Genomic DNA, 20085 nt, shown 5'->3' on the forward strand with positions numbered 1-20085 from the left:
CAAAAATAGGACAGATGACAAAATATTTTCTTTAAATTTTGCCAAATGTTAATTATATTTCTTGCTTCATAAATGGTTTGTGGTATATAATTTTACTCTGTTCAATTTTAAACCTTCTTTTATTCGGACAGAAGTGAGAAAATGATGGGCGATGACTATTTGTATGTTGTAAATATATGTTTCTCTTATTGGTTGATGAATAAAGCTGTTTCAGCCAATGGACAGGTGGGATTTAGCCAGGAAGGAAATACAAACATGGGTAGAGAAAGGTACCTGGTGCAGTAAAGGAGACGCCATGTTGTCACAAGTTAGGTAGGACCTGCAGACATTCTCATACATTAATAAGAGTTAATAATTAAGAGAGACCTATCCATTAAGAAGCCTGAGAAGTAGAACAAACCATTTATAATTAATATAGGCCTCTGTATGTTTATTTGGAACTAAACAGCTGTGACACTGGGTGGGACAGAAACATTCATCTACAGGTGACATTCATAGTACCTTCAAGGCAATGAAAGTTATCCTGTAGAACTGAAGATTTCAGGCTGGTATTAGCTTGTTTTGTTCATACCCTATGACCCAGTTATTGGTGTCCTCAGGAATATGGCATTACCATAAACTTCTGGAGATTAACAATAACCAATGGAAAAAATCTGTAGTGTTCAGGGAGAATTCATGAAACTCCACTTATCAACATCTGAGAATGAGGCAGCTCATTTCAGGCATTAGTATTTTACTTGATAGCTTATACTGATTGGAAAAGGCAATGCATCTCTATTACAGTGTAACCCCATTTCAACACCATTGATGTATGTATGCATTTTAGGAAACTTCTAGGTTTCCATTTAGTATTTTTAAGTTTCTTTGGTATTAGTTATATTTCCTTGTAGAATTTTCCTCTACTATGTCCTCCCAACTTCATCACATTTAACCCTTTTGTTTCTATTACATTCTTCGAATTCTTTACAGTATCTGTATTCTAACATTTTAAAACTGAACATTTAAATGAGTAAATTCACTTTATGTTTTTTCTTCCTGTGATAATGGGCCATGAGAAGGTTTTAAATAACATATAGGCTTTTGAATGCTATAATACTTTTACTATCTCCATAATTAAGACTTTTATTTTTAATATTTAGAAGCTTTGATCTCATTAATATGACTTGATAGAAACTTTTACCATTTTTTTCCCAAAAACTATGTTCAGGATCTGATAATTTTACTTAGTAAAATATTAGTGGTTCAAGAGGCTATTTTATCCTTAGTTTGTTTATATTTGATGCAAAATATTTCTGAGTTTGTTAGTTTCAGTATAATGTTAGCTAGTAATAGATATTTCCAATAAAATGATTTACAAGTAAATTTAAAATTCTCTTGTTATATTACCTTCTTGGGTATCTATTACTAACCATGAATTGGAGTCCATTGTTATAACCAATTACTTTTTTAAAATAAAAGTCTTATGATATTATTTCTGTCTTTTCAGGCAAAATACCCAGTTTCCGTTTGATGGTTAGAATCTCTACCTAATGTTTTCTGCTCCATAAAATTAATATTAAATATATTCCATATATTTAGTTTGGCATAAGCTTCTTAGAAATTTTACTCTGTAGAGTTTATTTTATTCCTTATAAACTACATTTCTTTTCATCAATTGAGAATAATTTTAGTTCATCTTTGCATTCATGAGGACTGAATCTTTTTAGTCAATTGTTCTTCATCATACAAGATTCTCCTACAAGAAAGGCTTCTGCTCAGCATTACTGACACACAGGTCTCAGCTTGCTGCAGCTGGAGATCTTTTATTTTCAATTTAACTATATTTTTGATCATTTGCTTTGTTAGTTTTATGGATTTGTATTGTGTTTTTAGGAGAATTATCCTGGGTTGCATCTTTTTTATATGAAAATCTTCATCGTATTTTAAGTATACCCATGTAATGTGAATTCCACATTGCAGCCTATTTTTTTCTTTTAAGAATTTATTTTCACTTTGAAAGGATTAATTCATTATTTTTACAGACTTTGTATGCAATGACATCCTGGAGGTCAGTCTATTTGTATTTCTCTGTGGCTAGCAGTTAAAGGAAATTAGGGTAACTGCAGGAAAATAGACTCACACTTCCCTTACTGATTTTTTTACTTATTGCATTTAACTTGGGGGAGAAGTTTTGAAGTATTCCTTAGAGATACATCATAAAACTAAATATTATGAAAATATCTGTGTATGATTTCCATTGTCATATCTAATGTAGCCCATGGGAGGCCCAAATTCAATCAAGTGTGTTGACAAGTTAATAATTTAATAAATGAAGTCAAATGATCTTAGGTTATTCTGCCCTGTGTTTAGAAAGCATACTTCTCTAAAGACACATTCGCTCACCATTTTCTGCCATTTACTTCTAAAATAATATAAAACAAGCAATGTACCACTTTAATTATATATTTCAAAATTAATATCTCAGCTGGGAGAACCCTTTGGAGGAGAAGGCAAAATATTGTAAAAGCCAAAGGGAATGAAGGACACACATGAAAAAACAAGGCAATCATATGGGTAAAACTTTCCCTAGAGATGCACTAAACATACACAGATTTACCCTAGATATGGAACCCATGATTCACCAAAGCATGGATACCAAATTCAACTTGGTGAGCCAATGGATTTTATTGAGCTAATTTATAAGAAAATAGCTGTGGAGTTACTTACAAAAATGGAAATGACTCAAGGGCTTTCAAGGGTGCTCTCAGCTTTTTCTGTTTACTCTGGTAGAAAGTGACTTATTGATTCGTGGAAGTTTTACTTATTTCTTAAGATACTTTGAGATGTTTACCTTCCTATTTACAGAGCTTTCCTGTAGAACTGAATGCTTCAATATAAAAGGACAGGATTCCACAAACTCTCTGCTAGTGCAATTTCTATAAGCCGAAGTAAGGAAAAGTATTTTGTGGTTTAAAAGTTAGATTTGCCATATGGTTACTAAATATTCATTGACAGAATGTAATCTATTCACTGTGTTCAAGGATGAAAGGGATCAGGAGTTCAGAATGTGCTCATCTTGAACGATAAGAGTGGTTGGCTTCTTGGGGACTGTGATATTCTATGTTCATTTGCACATTAGTATAATGATTGATACTTGTTCTCCTGAAGAGGTTTTTCTTTGTCCTACTCTGAAAAAACTTAGTACACAGCCATGACCAATATCTTCCAAATGGCACACTACAAAAGACTATCAAGTATTGTATGTTGTTTTCTGAATTTGTACCAGTGGACATACAACATAATATACACACATTCAATAGTTTGTTCTTAAATGGGTTGATCATAGACAGACACTGGATTCTACAAGATCAAAAGTTATGCACCACCACATTATAAAAAGTACTTGAGAAATGGAGAACATTTTGATATCATGTAATAATGCTAGGTAATTTCGATAAGTATTTTGAGTTCACTTTAGGTTTCTACACTGAGGCATTAAGTCAAATCAAGCTGAATTAAAAGGTAAAGAACCAGGTTTAATCTGAACAAAGCACTCCCAGTTGATCTTGTGGGAGGGAGGGGAAGAAGTAACATGGAGGGTCTGTTAGTGAGAGTTTAATACTCTGCAGGTGCAGTCTTGAGGAGCTTCTCAAGAAAAGGTGCCGCTTGGCAGGCTTCTTAGAGGGGGCCACAGTTTGGAAAAAGAGGAGTGGGTTGAGATTGAGCTTCCAACAGAAGAAATTTAAAGAGGATAAAACAATGCTGATTGCAAAACATTTTTATTGTCCATAATATATGCCTAAATATGTGCTAAGTTTTCAGTCAGTAAATTATTTTATTAAATATCCACAAACTCTCATGCCACTTATACTTTTCTTCTTTTCAAACCTGCCCTGAAATTTTATGTTACAGTGAAGTTACCAAATTTTACAACCAGTAATGTGCTGAAAAGAATGTTAATCTTGATTTTCTGATAGCCAAACCTCATAGCTGTTCAATGTCTCAGTGCCTAAAATTAGAGATGAAATATTTTTAAAAGCTGAAACCCATGATCAATAGTCTTATCTTTGTCTCTCCATCAAAAATCACACACAGTTTTTGAACCAACCTCCAGCAATCATCAGAGTATTCTGGAATATGACACCCTGCCCCATCTGAAATACATGTCTAAAATCTTTCAAAACCTGAAATCACTCACATTAATCTATTCTTCTATGAAAACATGCCTCTGTTAAATACTCAGACTCTCACTGAAAAAAGCACCAGTCATAAATTATGCAGTAGAACAGATGACTTTGTCAAAGTAATACTTGATATTTTTCTATACAATTAGTAATATTTTTCACATACACACATACATACACATATAATATATATACATATATATACATATTATACATACTCACAAACACGTGACATACTGTACTATGTACTTTCTAAATATGTACAATGCAAAATGAGATAGAAGATCAGCATTGACTTCTTTGCTTTCAACACATGAGGAGATCTCTCCAACAAAGTGCAAGGAAAGTCCAGAACCACATATAAGGCAGAGTTCAGTGTTGAACACATCATAGAATAGGGACCGGGTAGCACTGGTAAAGTTGTTTACTTAAAACAACAAAAAAGTGAATATTTTTTTATTTTTGTGATTATGCAAATCTATATAGTGTTTATTAGCCAATTCCCTTCATGCTCCCACTGAACCTTGCACAAAATTTATATTAATGTCCTCATATTTTACTTATAATTTACCTGGTAATAATTATTACAAAGTAGTGCATATATTTATTACAATCACCATTCACTTAATTTATTTTTAATGTAATGGAATGATTATGTTACATCCCTTTCTACTATCGCTTGCACCATTATATTACCTTTTAACATACTTAACTAGATCTTAATATTTTAGTCATAATAAAATCAGTGTTAGCTGGTATATTAAACTACATACAGCATTTGCTATGAAAAATGTTTTCCTTTATAATAATTCAAATTAATATCTTTCAACTAAGCTTCTGTTTTTATTATTTATTATTTTTATATAACCCCATCAACTGTTTAAATGTAGACTGTATCTAATAATTTAAATTTATTGAATTAAATTGATTGATTAATATTATTAGTGAAGATACCACTTCAGTCAACATGTTTCAAAAAACTAATTTCTTTTTTTTTTTGGAACTCATTCTTATGTGTGCATTCATTTTTAGGGATTATTGTCTCATTTTCTGGTAAATTATGCAGCGTCTATAATACTGGATATGAATGACACATCTTATCACATGCCATGTGTGGTGAGAAATTATTTATGATTTAATAAAACTCGACTGAGGGTTCAGAATGCTAACCTAGCAACAAGCTGAAAGGCCAGGCAATAGTGATACACACTTTAATTTTAGCAGGCATATTAGTTAGTCATAGTGCCAGGCAGTTGTGGCACAAATCTTTAATCCCAGGATACAAGGGACAAGCAGATAAATCTCTGTTAGTTCAAGATCACCACCGAGTTACATGATATTGATCCATTCTAAAGGAGAACAGCTCACACAAATGTAATCTCAGCACTTGTGATCACATGCCTTTAATCCCAACTCCTGAGGTATGTAAGATAAGAGAGGATATAAAGTCCTGGGCAGTTTGTTCTCCAGCCATGTTTTGGATCATCCACGCTAAGAACAGGACAGCCCTTTCATCCTCAGCTAGAGGTAAGAGCTTGTGGCCAGGTGCTTTGCGTTTCTCATCTTCTGCTTGATGTTTTGACAACAATATCAGTCTCTGAGTTTTTATTAACTCATGTTACAGTCATGGGATAATGAATAGAATTCATCCCATAGTCCTTAAAGATATGAATCATATGAAAAATAATGTGTTTCACTTTAGAAAGAAATTGTTCCTACTGAGGCTACTGAGGCTATCAGTGCTTGGTTCCCCCAAATTCACTTCAAATATTAATCCTTGGAGTGCTAGTATTAGTAAGTGAATATTTTTTGTGTAAGTAAGCTATTATGAATCCTATCTTCAAGAACAATAAGAGCTTCAGTGTCAAGTTCATACTTACCATTTAATCTGTCATGTGGGACCCAGCACTTCTCTCCCAGAATTCTGCAGCCAATAAAACAACATTGTGCAAGCAGAAAGCATCCTTTGCCAGATACTCTACCTGTTGGCACTTTGATCTTGGACTACTAATAAATTTTTATTTATTATAATATAGCCAGTCTCAAGCATTGTTACTTCAGCATTATATTGACTACGGTATCCATAGTGCTTCATTTGCAGTTTTATGAGATCCTGAAAAGGAAATAATTTAGCCCCATAATCTTTAGTGATTTAAACATAGAAAATGATAAAATTGGGTATGTGTTCTTTGAGACCATCAAGTTTGTGTGTATCTGCTGTACAGCAGATCACCAAAGCAATAACTCTCTTGAAATAGTGTTACTCTGTCACACATTGTGTCTGTCATCACAAACAGGTAACTTTGGCAATGTTGTCCTAATGCATACATTATGAATCTTTGATAAGTACCACTTCCTAACTTGTATCACATGGACTCCTACACTATCAGTTTTTACCACTTCAGTTAACTTCACGAATGTTTACAGTACTGTATATTAATTATATATTATCTCACATAAATTATAAATATGTACAAATATTATTTTAATGTAAAGTGTTTCCTTTCCAGGAGGTTTTTTTGACTCCTGACTTAAAGGTTAATAAGTTATAGAAATTTGAAGAAGCCAGACATTGAAGAGTGTGTGGCAAAGACTAACCACAAAACAATGTGGAGAAACATCAAGGCAAGATTTCCTTTGGCAGTAGTTTGCAATCTTATTATCAAAGTGTTTCATAAATTAATGTAAAAGAAAACAAGCAAAGAGGGAAATTATGGATAATATAACATGTCTAATATTAAATAGATTTATTATAAAATTGAAAGCAGAGAATCTGCTTAGTGTAAATCTATAAAGTTACTTTTCCATGATCAATTCAATAATTATTTTACATACAAAGTTTAATGATTAATAAATAGCAAAACATGGGCATATTCAATATTTCAGCAGTGCAGTGGTGGCACTCATCCTTAATCCCAGCAGTCTATGTGTTTGAGACTAGTCTGGTCTACAGAGTGAATTTTAGGACAACAAGGGCTGTTTCACAAAGAAAACTTATCTCAAAAAGTAGGAAAAAAGGAAATGTTTCCAGGTAACTATTAACTTTTCCTTTCAGTAATGCATGGATACATCTTATAAAAGTACATACAAATCCATACTAACACAACAGATATATTTATGAAGGGGGGATCCATAATACAGTTTACATGTACTTTAATGGCTTCCAGAATGTTTTCATGCCTGTATATCTAAAAACATAAAGAAACATATTTTTCCTATTGAAACAAAAACTCAGGATGTAGAGGTACAGCTAAAAAGATGACTGATAGTTGCTTACTCAATCTGTAAAACTTAATGTAATTCTACATGAAATCTTAGGATAATTCACGAGTATATTTCAAGAATTCGACTACAGGATGTGGATAAAAGTATTATGGGTACTTTACTCATTCTGATAACATGTAACTTTTTGTTCAGTTTCAAATTTATATTTTTTCCTAGCACCATAAAGGAAGGCACTGTTCTTCATTTCAACCTAAACTACTTTTCTTAAGCCTCTGTTATTTAAAAATATGTTTCAGTGAGAGAAGAGGGAAGAGACAGGTTTTAAGTTTATCCTTTCTATGCCTTCACAGGACCTGCCTCTAGTAGTAGAATGGAAGGAAACTCTGAAAGACTTTAAGCTCTGTTTTCACATTCTTCAATATCCACAGTAGTTGAGATAGAGGAAAATGAGTAGCTGATGCACATGAATGCTTTATGTTCTATGTCACTCTTATAACAGTGACAGCACAATTCTATCTATGGATCATGGAGTCTAATTCCAAAACTATATTTAAATCTGCTTTTGGCATAGAAACTCTGAGGATCCTAAGCCATCCATATTGCCTGATGTTGGACTTTCGTATGTCCAATGTCCTTCCTGAACGCATATTTATGATTGACCAGAATTCAAAAAGGCAGTGATGCTTGACCTTCCACAGCTTGAGAATCACTGCACAAAGACATCATTCATGATCAGTGTCTTTAGTCTCTACTCTGAACATACAGATTCACTAGAAGTCTGAATGTGTATCTATCTATCTTCTTCCAACTAAGAAATATGGGTCCTTGCTAATAAAGGCCACACTGACCTCATTGCCTTGAACATCCTGTACATGAGCCTTTCTTATAGTTACCTTCATTTAAAAAAACATGGCCCTTCTCCCAGAATTTGAAGACCTTGCTGTATTATAATTTTACAATTTCCTCCGAGCTGGCTATCTAGGATATTCCATGAGTAGTACTCTTCTATGAAATTATATATTAATATTTAGGAATTAACTTCTTGAATCACCTTTTCCATTTTAAGTTTGTTATTCATTAAGTCCCACAATTTACCTTTAAAAAATTCAATATCTTATTTTCAAACATTATACTATCCATATATTTTATGAGACAGGATTTCTGTGTTTTTGAAATTGCAGACTGTGTATACCAGAAGATACTTGAAACCAGAGACCCACTTGCCTCTGCCTCACCAGTGCGAGGATTATAAGAGAACAGCACCACTTCCAAATTAAACATTTCTTTTTAATACTATTATTTAATAATAATTTATTGTCTAATTTTATTGATCTTTCACTAGAGGGACAAAAATTCATATAAGCACCATTTTCCCACATAAATCATAATACCTAATATTGTTGTTGAAATTTTTCTTCAAGTTCCCATCCCCATTGCTGGAGCAATAACCATCAGTAACCATTAATCTTACCTGATATTGTTTACAGACATTGTAAATTGTCTTTTGAATTCCATAAAATAACTTTAAATATGGTGTAATAGACACAGAACTTCATTAATGCTTTCATACAAATTTAGGCAGCATGATAGTGAAATATAATTCTCCCATTTAGTTTGAGGTTAGAACTTAATATTGTTTAATAAATCTGGTTAATTAATGAGAGTCATATATCTGGTGTATACCAAGATCAATGTACTGGGGTGTGGTTGCTTACAGTAAACCACAATTTTTATGTAATTTTAACCTATGTAAAAATGATTTCATTTGTCTTTACAAACAATTAAACTCTGCCATGATGATTAGGCAACAGTAATTGATTAATGCACTGCTTGTGACCACTTAATGTGGGTCCCTTTGAAGAGATAAATTCCACAAAGTGAATTTATTTGAAGCACATATTTCTAAACTATTATCAAAACTGTTGACCACTAATAATATTAGAGTGATGATTAAATCATTTGACAACTTTGCGTGTTTGTATCCCCAAAGAAGAATTAGATGACCAAAAAGTTCACTGTAGGAAGAAGTATCTGCAAAGAGTTGATAAAATCAGGCAGACAGATGTGTCAGAGAAAAATACCAAAGCAATGTTCATAGAGGAAATTTTCATAGAACAAATGGTAGGAATGCTAGCCAGGAGGGATACAAACATTATGGCACCACACTGGTAAAGATTTCTTGGTATCAAAACTTCTTGTAATGGAAATTTACTGTTACATAAGAAAGAACTATACCATCTTTTGTGTTTCCCTAGTTGACCACATTGTAAGAGATCAAGGACTTTGGTTAAACATAGGCTGATAGTAAGAAATGATGCTATCTGGGGCAGAAAATATCAGCCAAATATATTCAATAGTAACATGCTGTGTTAGAGTCTCATTACTATTAGAATGACTAGCCTAAAGAATTTATAATTTTCTTCAAAAATCTTCATTGACTAACATTAAGTATCTAATACTGCTATTTTTAAGCCTTTCCAGATCAAGTCATTTTCTTGATCTCTTGTCTACTTGTTCTATATATGTCAAGTACTAAGGACTGAATAAATACAACGACTCTTATTATTGTCTATCTCAAACATAATATATATGAAATGATTTTAGAAGAGGTACAAACTTGCCTTTGCTTTCTACCATGGATGACTGTTCCTTTCCTGAAAAGCTTGTATTTGTTGGCTGAAACATCTCTCCACATTTAAGCATGGTGGTAATGAAGCAATAAAAATGCTTATTATTAATTCTGCCTAAGAATAAGTAAAGATAGTAGACATGTATTCCTTGATTAAAAGAGTGATTTCATTGTACAATTTGAGTTAAATATTAGTCAATTTAAGAAGCTTAATCCCTGAAAATTTTATTGCAAATTTTTTTTATTTTATCATTTTTTTAAAATTTTAAATAGCTTGTTTTACATGTCAATCCCAGTTCCCTCTCCCTCCCCTCCTCCCGCATTCCCCTTCCCCTCCACCCTCCCACCCTATTGCCAAATCCTTCCACATAGGGGATATCAGAGTCTGTCATTTTACTCTGGGTAGGGTCCAGGCACTCCCCTAAGAGTCCAGGCTGAGAGAGCATCCCTCTTTGTGCTATAGGCACACGAAGACTGTTTGTATATCAGGGATAGACACTGATCCACAGCTCAGGGCTCCACAGGTTGCCCAGGCCTTCTCGCTGACACTCACATTTGGGGGGTCCAGATCAGTCCCATGCTGATTTTAAACACCCGAATTATTCCAGGCTTTCCTATAACTCTTCTATTTTTAAACCATAATTTTTTTAAATGTTATTTTTCTTAATATTTATTTCCCTCTTTTAGCTCCTCCAAATGACCCTCCCAACTCTATACACACAAACATTTCTGTCTTCTTCATCAAAACACTTAAAACCAAGTGTTTTGCCTAAATACTCTGGGCTATGTTATCCAGCAGATGGAATTTCCTTGAAGCAAATCAGCTCTTCCTCTCTCTGTAGCTCTAAATTTTTAGTGATGCCTCAGATGTAGAACACTGTGCACACTTTCCCCCCTCAATATTTGGATCTTTGTGAGTTAACTTGTGCATGTACCAAAGCTGCCTCTTGGAATCTTTTCTTCTTCTCTTCTGCATTGATTTTTGTGAAGAAAAGTATAATTAAAATGTTATTTTTAGAGCTATGTACCATTTTATTCACTGTATATTGATCACTTTTGCTCTAGAACACCACCTTTTCCAAGCTTTTGCTGATTATGCAATTGGTTATTTATTGTAGATTTTGTCTAGAACTGCTGTGAAAGGTACTTTTTCTACAGTCAATGGCACTTTTATCAACTTAAGCCACACTTCATATTAAAATGACATATTAAAGTGTGTTTCAGAAAGTTATATATAGACAAATTTTCTGCTAGTGAAAATAAATGCCTGACTTCATTAAGTGGTATGTTTACACTCAACTCCAAAATTAAGAAGCACTTTACAAAGTTAAAGGACAGAGATAAGTTTTAGTGGTATCCTATGTGTTCAGTAAAATACCAAATGTGTGAAATAATGCAGCAAACAACTCTCATGTAACAGGCTCTGACAATAGTATTGAAAGTCTGATCATGTGCCACTGAGGCTCTTCCATTGGCATCATGAGGGAAGCACAGCACCATATCCCATGAAATTTTCTAATATCTGGGGCTTGTTTGTTTTAGTAGTTCTGTCATATAATATATCTAATGCAAAACTCAACGTTAGAACTGAAATTATTTTTGAAGATTATTTAATACAAGCAAACTGGAAAACAGACATTTTATATTATCTAAAAACTGAAACTTGTGATATAGATACATTCTTCTGAGTGCATACAGATGTACTATGAAATCATAATCTCTTTCCCATGTAAGCATTATAGATACTAATTCATATGACATGAAATGCATTTGAGATTAAATATTTGGTCTCCTCCTCATATATTATGACTCAATAGAAAACACCCTGAATGTGGGTGTCAGTGAGGAGGCCTAGGCAATCCATGGGGCCTTGGGTAGTAGATCAGTATTTATCCCTAGCATACAAATGGACTTTGGGTGCCCATCCCACAATGAGAGATGCATTCTCATCCTGAACTCTTGGGGGAGGTTCTAGGCTCTGAGCTGGATGAAATGAAAGACTATGGAAACCCTCCATGGAGGGCCTCATCCTCCCTGGGGAAAGAAGGGAGTATTGGAGAGGGTTGGTGGGAGGGCATGGGAGGAGGGGAGGGAAAGGGAGAGGGACCTGGGATTGACATGTGAAGCAACCTTGTTTCTAATTTAAATTTAAAAATAAATAATTCAAAAAATTAAAATATATTCATTTGTTTAGTATATTTAACTGCAGCACTCACAAATGCTTAGTTTTCTGTAATGAATTTAGATCCCATTAAATTACATGAATAATAAATCTGTTTTTAGGAAGCAATTTATTTGGAAAGAATGACTTCTGTCCAAGTGCATGCTATGTACCATTTCAATATATCTCTTAGAAAATTTTCATGAAGGGCATTTCCATGTAACAAAAATCAGAAGCAAAAAGTATTTCTACCATGAACCAATGAATAGTTGTTGTTTTCTTCACCTATGAAACTGAAATAACTATGGCTGCTATATATCTTTTCTTCTGCTCTCTTTTGGGAGATTTATTTTTGCAACAAGATGACAATTGCTTCATTGAGTGTTTCTCAATGGAAACCGCTATTAAATGCAAAACACATTATGAAAACAGTTTCTGCATTTAAAACTGACATTATCATTTAGGTAAAAAACTTGTCAAATATATTACTTGGACACTTCTTAAGAGTTCTGTTGGCATGAAGGGATCAGCAATCTTCATCTATATGAGAATACATCATACACTATACTTTCTTATATTTTTGGTTGTGAGCCTAGCCTTTAACGGCTGAGCCATCTCTCCAGCCCAATACACTATATTTTCTAAGAAACCCTTCTCTACTATTCTTGTATTCTCTTTAAAATTGACTATAACATATAAGTTCTTTGTCAGCAGTTTCTTCTCCTTATAATAATAAAGAATATTATTTATAAAAGTTATTACTTAATCATAATGTATCAATTAATAAGTAATATGATACTCAGTGAAATACACATTTTTCCAGTTTTAATATACACATAACTGTCATATACTTTAGCATAAACTAAATTGTGACTTTCTTTATAAAATATCAGAGAAAATTTGTGATCTTGAAAACAAACATTTCTTTGCTTCCCTCGGATATTTCTTTGCAAATACTCTCCTAAAACTCACGTTAACAGAGCAGACACCATAATGTCACAAACTGCTGTTTTTAGTGGTGCCCCAGAGACAGCAATATGGATGACATGTGCACTAATTTTTAAACTTACACTGAGAATTAACAAGTGTCACTTCTACTCTCATTTTATTGCCATGTAAATTAGCTGGGACAGCAAAATCTTGCTAGGTTCCTTGTAATTCAGCCAGCAACATGAGAGAGATAATTCTAATGATGACCACAAACTCAACATCAACACAATCCTGTTAAGTTTACACAGGGAAACAAGGAGCCATGATTACTAGTCACTGTTTTTCAAAATCAATTACCAAGATCTGTGATGGATATTTGTTTCACTGTTTATTTTTGCTCATTTTTGTACTATGTTGTAATTCAGGAGATATAACAATGATAGGTCCACAGTTTGCTCTGATACAACCAGTGCTACATACCACATATTCTCAGAGTCACAGTTCCGTTTTCCAGTACAGACATATGAAGGGCTATTATCCCAAGGAACAGAAAATATTTGCAGGGCATGCCTTAAGTCTCTTCCTTAGTTGGAATCACTTCTAGAATTTTCTTGTTATGCATTTGTCCCTCACATGTTTAAATTTGGTTGGAGTATTCCTTTGTCTATAGGCTAAAGTGGTCTTTTAGCCTATGCGCAGAAACTTGTCACTTGAGATATTTTAAGTTTTGAATGGTCACTTTGCTGTGTGGGCTGTATTTTTGCCAGAAAAACTATTTTTTAAACCTCTTACTTGACTCCAATCAAATTCAATTTCAAACAAACAAACAGTACACTTCTTAAAATGTTGAACTAAAACTCAGAATATTTTTTGATAATGGTTGGTCATAAAAGAAGGGGAAAAGTATTTTAAGGGCCATTGCAGGACAACAGAAGAGCAGAGGTCACAGAATCTACTAAACCCTTCAATGCTCACAGAGAATGAGGGGTAATCATACAACCTGAATGGGTTTGTTTTAAATATTCCATCATATATGTTATTGTTAACAGGTTGCTGTTTTTGTTTCTAGACTTGTTGGCCTGGTACCAGTACCTTATTTCTCTCACTGTGTTGTGTCATCCACCATTGATATTAGGTTTTGTAACCTGTCTTATTGCATTCTGTTTACTGTATTTTGGTGATATTCCTGTCAAACTTTGGTTTTCTGAAGCAAAATAGAAGAAGAGTGAATCTGGGGGAGAGGGGAGGAGTGGGCTTGAAGAAGAACAAAAAGGGAAAACTCTAGCCAGGCTGTATTTTATGCAATGAGAATAAAATAAAATTAAATAAAAAGAAAATAAAAGAAAAGGAAGATGAAATATGTATGACAATAATTATATTTTCTGAAGTGAAATTCTTTTATATTAAAGTCAAATTATGACTATAAAACAGTGTCTATAATAAAAATAATGGTAGAATCGTAGGTTAGGATGAAAATTCTTGCAAGGTATACAATCATTAATGCATGTGGAGCAGTCAAGGTGATACAGTATTCACATTGTATGCATGAAATTCCAGGTAATGTTACCGCCAATGAACAAACTGTACGTGGAAATTTAAAAATCTCTGCAATGACGAGTGAAGACAGAAGGATCAGAAGTTCAAAATAATCTTCAGCTGCACAGTGAGTTCAAGGTAAGGTTGAATGTATGACCCAAAAAGTTTGAAAAAGAAGAGAAGTAAAGAAGAAAAAGAAGTTGGGGGAGAAATAAATAAATAAATAAGTAAAAAAAAAAAGTTCAGTGAGATAGCCATAAAATTTGACAAAATCATGAAAGCAGAATTGCTACTGTTTTTCTTGTTTTAAATAATAGTCTAATAATTATCAGTATGACTGTATTAGAATACAGTGGTGAAAATAATAATCATATAGGATAATTTTAAATATATTTCCACCAAGCTTAATTTCATTATTTCCTTTTTTATGGCTTTTGCTTCCCTAGGTTCCCAGAACTGTTCCTCATCTATCCTCACAGGCTTTCAATAATGACTTAGTCTAATATAAACCTTCTATTTTTTTTTTTTTTGCTTCAGCTGTCTGGTTTTGTGAATAAAGCTGTAAACGACACTCCTGGATATATATTTTTTATAAAAGTTCAAACATATTTTGCAGACAGTATTAAAGGGTCTTTCAATTGGGTGGGGAAAATGGAACAGGGAGGAGATCTTACTAGAAGAAGGACTAATAATTTCATTATTTTCTTAAGGAATATTTTTCCAATTAACATTATTTAACATAATAAAACATATATATATATATATATATATGGTAATACTAGTAGTGATCTGGTGATTAAATCCTGAACTTTACATATGATAGGTAAACATTCAATGAATGAGTGACATCTCCAGATATTATTTTATTTATTTTTTAGAAATATTTTGCTGTGGCATTTAGAATCTCCTTGATGTACTGTACAGACTAGGCTGGATTGAATCTCAAAATAAAAACTACCTTCATCTGCAGATATATATTGTCATAAATGAAACACTCCAAATTTATAAACCAGTCCTCAAAATTATATATACACAATGTTTTGGGAAATATGAAATATGTCATGTAACTGTGATGATATTATTGTGAACGCATGCCTGCAGATAGATTGCCTTTCTTCATAATTTATAAACGAATGAGTAGAATTTGCTTCATTTCTGTGATAACTACCATATTGCTTATGACATCATATGGCCCTGCAATTTTCTTCCTTGGAAAACCTCCAAATGAGAAGTCAATCAGAAAAAGGTGTAGATTTATTCTAACAGTTCATACATCGTTCCTTGATTTTAATAACTTCAGCTATTGAAACCTGCTGCTTTTAAACTAAGATTTCAATTTATTAGACTATAATTTCTAATGTGTAGTTAACATTAGAAGTCCAAGATAATATGTCCAAAGGTAGGCAAAGATAAATTTGTTAATTAATGGATTTTAAATGACATTGTTATACTGTAAACTCCTTGCAAGCAATTACATAGTTACGTTCTGCATCACATATAAAATATAAGGTATATAAAATAAAAGATGTAATGGTTTTTCTGAAACTATGACACAAAGGCACACCTGACATTTTGACATGAAAATTTACTCTGTGGTGTGGGTATTCCTATGTTTGTGGATGATACCTTGAAGAACTTGAGCACCATCCACAGATGTCATTTCCAAAGCAACTTGGGAAAACAAAAAACTCTCAAATATTTCCAGTGTCAAGAAAACTGTTGGTTGGGTAGCACTGACCTGTAATAAGTATGAAGTGTCTCATTTCTCTTTTTACATAATATTATAAAATAAGTGATTAATTTCTAAAATAATTATTAAGTGCAATATGACAGCAAATAAATAGTCTCTATACCCTGCCCATAACTTTATCATGTATGCTATAATTAAAGGCGATTTTACATATGAAAACTTATAAAAGGAAATCTTCATGTGCTATTCTTATTTCAGCTAAAGATACTGACATTTGACTATTTCTATATCCAGATCTACTTAGAGTTCTAAATTATTGTTTAAAAATAAAGCAATACATTTTAATAGTCTCTAAAAAAGTAAAGTTAATCGAAAAATCTATGTAACATCTTTTTGCATATAGGGCCTCACATACACAGGTATTTGATGAGTGTTACAGTTGTTTTGCTTCTAATATCAGAGTGACCCACACAATATTATCTAATGTCAAGGTAAAGATGTCAGAAAAATAATCACTTAACTGGACCACAGCATGCACACAAGTAGGTAGGCCAGTTCTGTATTAGTAGAACCACAGTGGAGAACTTGATATTAAGAGAATGCAGACACAAGAGAATACAGACACACACTTCATCACCAGTCATGTTCATCACCTGATGTTTTACTGCTGAAGTTGGGATTAGACACATAGGGAAGAAATACCACATTCTCTTTCTTACTAAAACATATAGAGAAATCCTAATAGAGAGAAAATGTTATTTGGTCAAATTTTTTCTGTTCATTATCCCAATGTTTTCTATTTAAAAACACAGAAAATTAAAATTAGATGAAGTTATCACATAAGTACAAATAGGTATTAGTGTGGAAGGTGTGTATGTGTGTGTGTGTGTGTGTGTGTGTGTGTGTGTGTGTGTGTGTGTACAGTGATATCAGGTTCTTGATTTTACTCTGGGTTCTTTCCTTTACATAGAAGCTTTGTGGTGATGGATTATTTTCAGCAGTATAATGTAAAAAAATTCAACGTGACCTTCTATACACAATGTGCTCAGAAAATATGATATGCTCTGGGGAATTAATGGCGTGCCATCACCATTACCCTAGCTAACACATCACTGCCGTAATTTGTACAAACCATAAATTGGGTGTGAGAAGAATAATAAAACTGAATTGAGATTAGCTACAATTTATAACTGCAGAACTTCACATATACACCTAAGTCTTACTTCATTTTAATAAGTCATTGCAATAGAATGTCTGATTAATATGTCATTCCTATTGTGGGATCACTAAAACAGACAAAAGTTACAGAAAACTTACTGAAAATATCTTGTTGGCTTCTGATAGCATATGTTCACTCATGAATACAAGGAATTGTATGATTGTTGGAAGCTTAGCTGACAGTCTGCCTTCTCACCATATTTCTTATGACACACATGGAAATGTGTGTTTCTTGTTGAGTTCCACCAATCTTATTAGTCTGGTCTATGGATATAATTTAAAAGTGTGAACTAAAGTGGATAAAAATAATGGTACAATTGATGCATCTGAATAAAGATTGTGTTGAATGTGAGATGTTTGGAATACTTTTACCAATGTTTATTCACTATAGGAAGAACTCCAAAGATAAACAAAATAACAGCTCCACCCAAGACCAATGCCTTTTACCAGTGACTTTATAAGAGTTTCTCACATATCTTGGATGTCTTGGGCAGCTGCATCATGGAAAAGCCCATGCTAGCATATGTGATGACTCACAAAACTTGTATCTCAAAATGAAAGAACAAATTTCAGGCAGCTACACTACAATCTCCTCCTTGGCTAAAATATATGGCATTTTGTAATATTTTTATGAGCTTTGTGAGCCATCTTTCTTCTTTCTATGAAGCAGTATTTCCACTTGTAGAAAAGTCAGTCATATACAATGATTTGCCACAATAGTGATCTTTATTCTACAAACTGAACTTAGACCACATTCTTTTGTCATGTAACAGAATTTGGACTTCATGAGAAGACTCCCAGAAAATCAGGTAATTTGTTTCTGCTGTTGGCTACTAGATTGGGATGTCTCGTAAATAATAGCAAATGCTAAATTAATTTGAGTACATGAAGGATCATTAAATTAAAAGAAATAGATTTAGTATAGTGATTTTCCAGGTTCTGATGATATAGCCTTAGACAAAATGGTGCCCCTTATCACAAATGCTTCAGCATAAAGAAACACTAACAGCTTTTCCTTCAGAGATAACATCACTGATATTTGGTTTATCAGCCATGACTCACCACTAGCCTTAAATCCTGCCCTCAGAAGAATGTGAAACCAACATTCAGACCATCCATAATTTTTTTCATAAAATCTACCTGTACCTTAAAGCAAAAAACAATGATTTTACTGTGATAAAAATTATTACTCATTATCTGATATTTCACATTTCTAAATGGAATCCTTGTCACTAAAATATATACTGACCACAAACCATTATACCATAATACATTTCAGCAATGTCCACATACCACTCTCTCTATACACATGACTTGGGAAGACAAGCTACCTTGACAGTGACTTCCTTAGAAAAACATCACTTGCTCAGTAACTGTCCCTCAGATGTTGAGTCTACATTGCCAGAATCCAGTAGACAAAACCAATGAGACTTGGTTAAGCAGACACATGTGACTCTCCTAGTGTTTGCCCATGCATTCTAAACACAGTATGGCACAGCTTTCAATTCTGTTCACGATAAACCTTTATGTTCTTTCTATATTCATTTGGAAAACTGCCAAAGGCAAGTATTGACTTTTGCAAGCTCTACACTAAGAGACTTCATTACATAATTTGTTTGTTTTCAGTTGGGCCATCTTGGTTTAGCTTGGAATCTCTAAGAGTGATTTGAAAGAGTTTAATTTGGATAAAATTTTTATAATGTAGTAGAAATAGGGGAATTTATTCTACTTTTATTCTTTCTGTCTGTCCCTCAAAACGGAGGCTTCTCAATGCACATTACACTCTCATTTAAAACATAGATGAAATTAGAGAATATGTGTCTTTAGATACAATACAATATTGTATAATTTTAGATAAAAGAAAAATATCTTGTCATCCTTTCAGAAATGTTCCTTTATGTTTGAGAATACTATCCCTATGACTATGTAGCTGGAATGCTGAGTTCCAGGAAACAGAAAGATATTAGTAACCCAGGGATAGTCGTTTCTAGGAAATTAATTTAAAAATACTATGCTTTCATTTTGTAGTAATGTATAAAACATCTTTACATATACCTGCATTTGGATAATTTTTTTATTTTAAACAACTTGTTTTGCATGTCAATCCCAGTTCCCTCTCCTTCCCCTCCTCCCGCACCCCCCCACCATCCCCCCCATCCTCCCACCCTATTGTCAATTCCTTCAGCATAGGGCATATCTAGAGTCTATCATTTCATTCAGGGTAGGGTCCAGGCACTTCCCTAAGTGTTCAGGCAAAGAGAGCTACCCTCTTTGTGTTATGGACACACGATGTCTCTTAGTATTCAAGGGATAAACACTGATCCACTGCTCAGGACTCCATAGGTTGCCCAGGCCTCCACATTGACTCTCACATTCAGGGGGTCTGGATCGGTCCCATGCTGGCCTCCCAGCTGTCAGTCTGGTGTCCAAGAGCTCTCCCCTGTTCAGATCAGCTGTCTCTGCTGGTTTTGCCAGCCCATTCTTTGCCAATTTGCTCTTCGCTCCTCTCTCTCTGTCGCTGGGTTCCTTGGGT

Source organism: Mesocricetus auratus, unplaced genomic scaffold (genome assembly GCF_017639785.1).
Source record: "Mesocricetus auratus isolate SY011 unplaced genomic scaffold, BCM_Maur_2.0 Super-Scaffold_100676, whole genome shotgun sequence".
Lineage (NCBI taxonomy): Eukaryota > Metazoa > Chordata > Mammalia > Rodentia > Cricetidae > Mesocricetus > Mesocricetus auratus.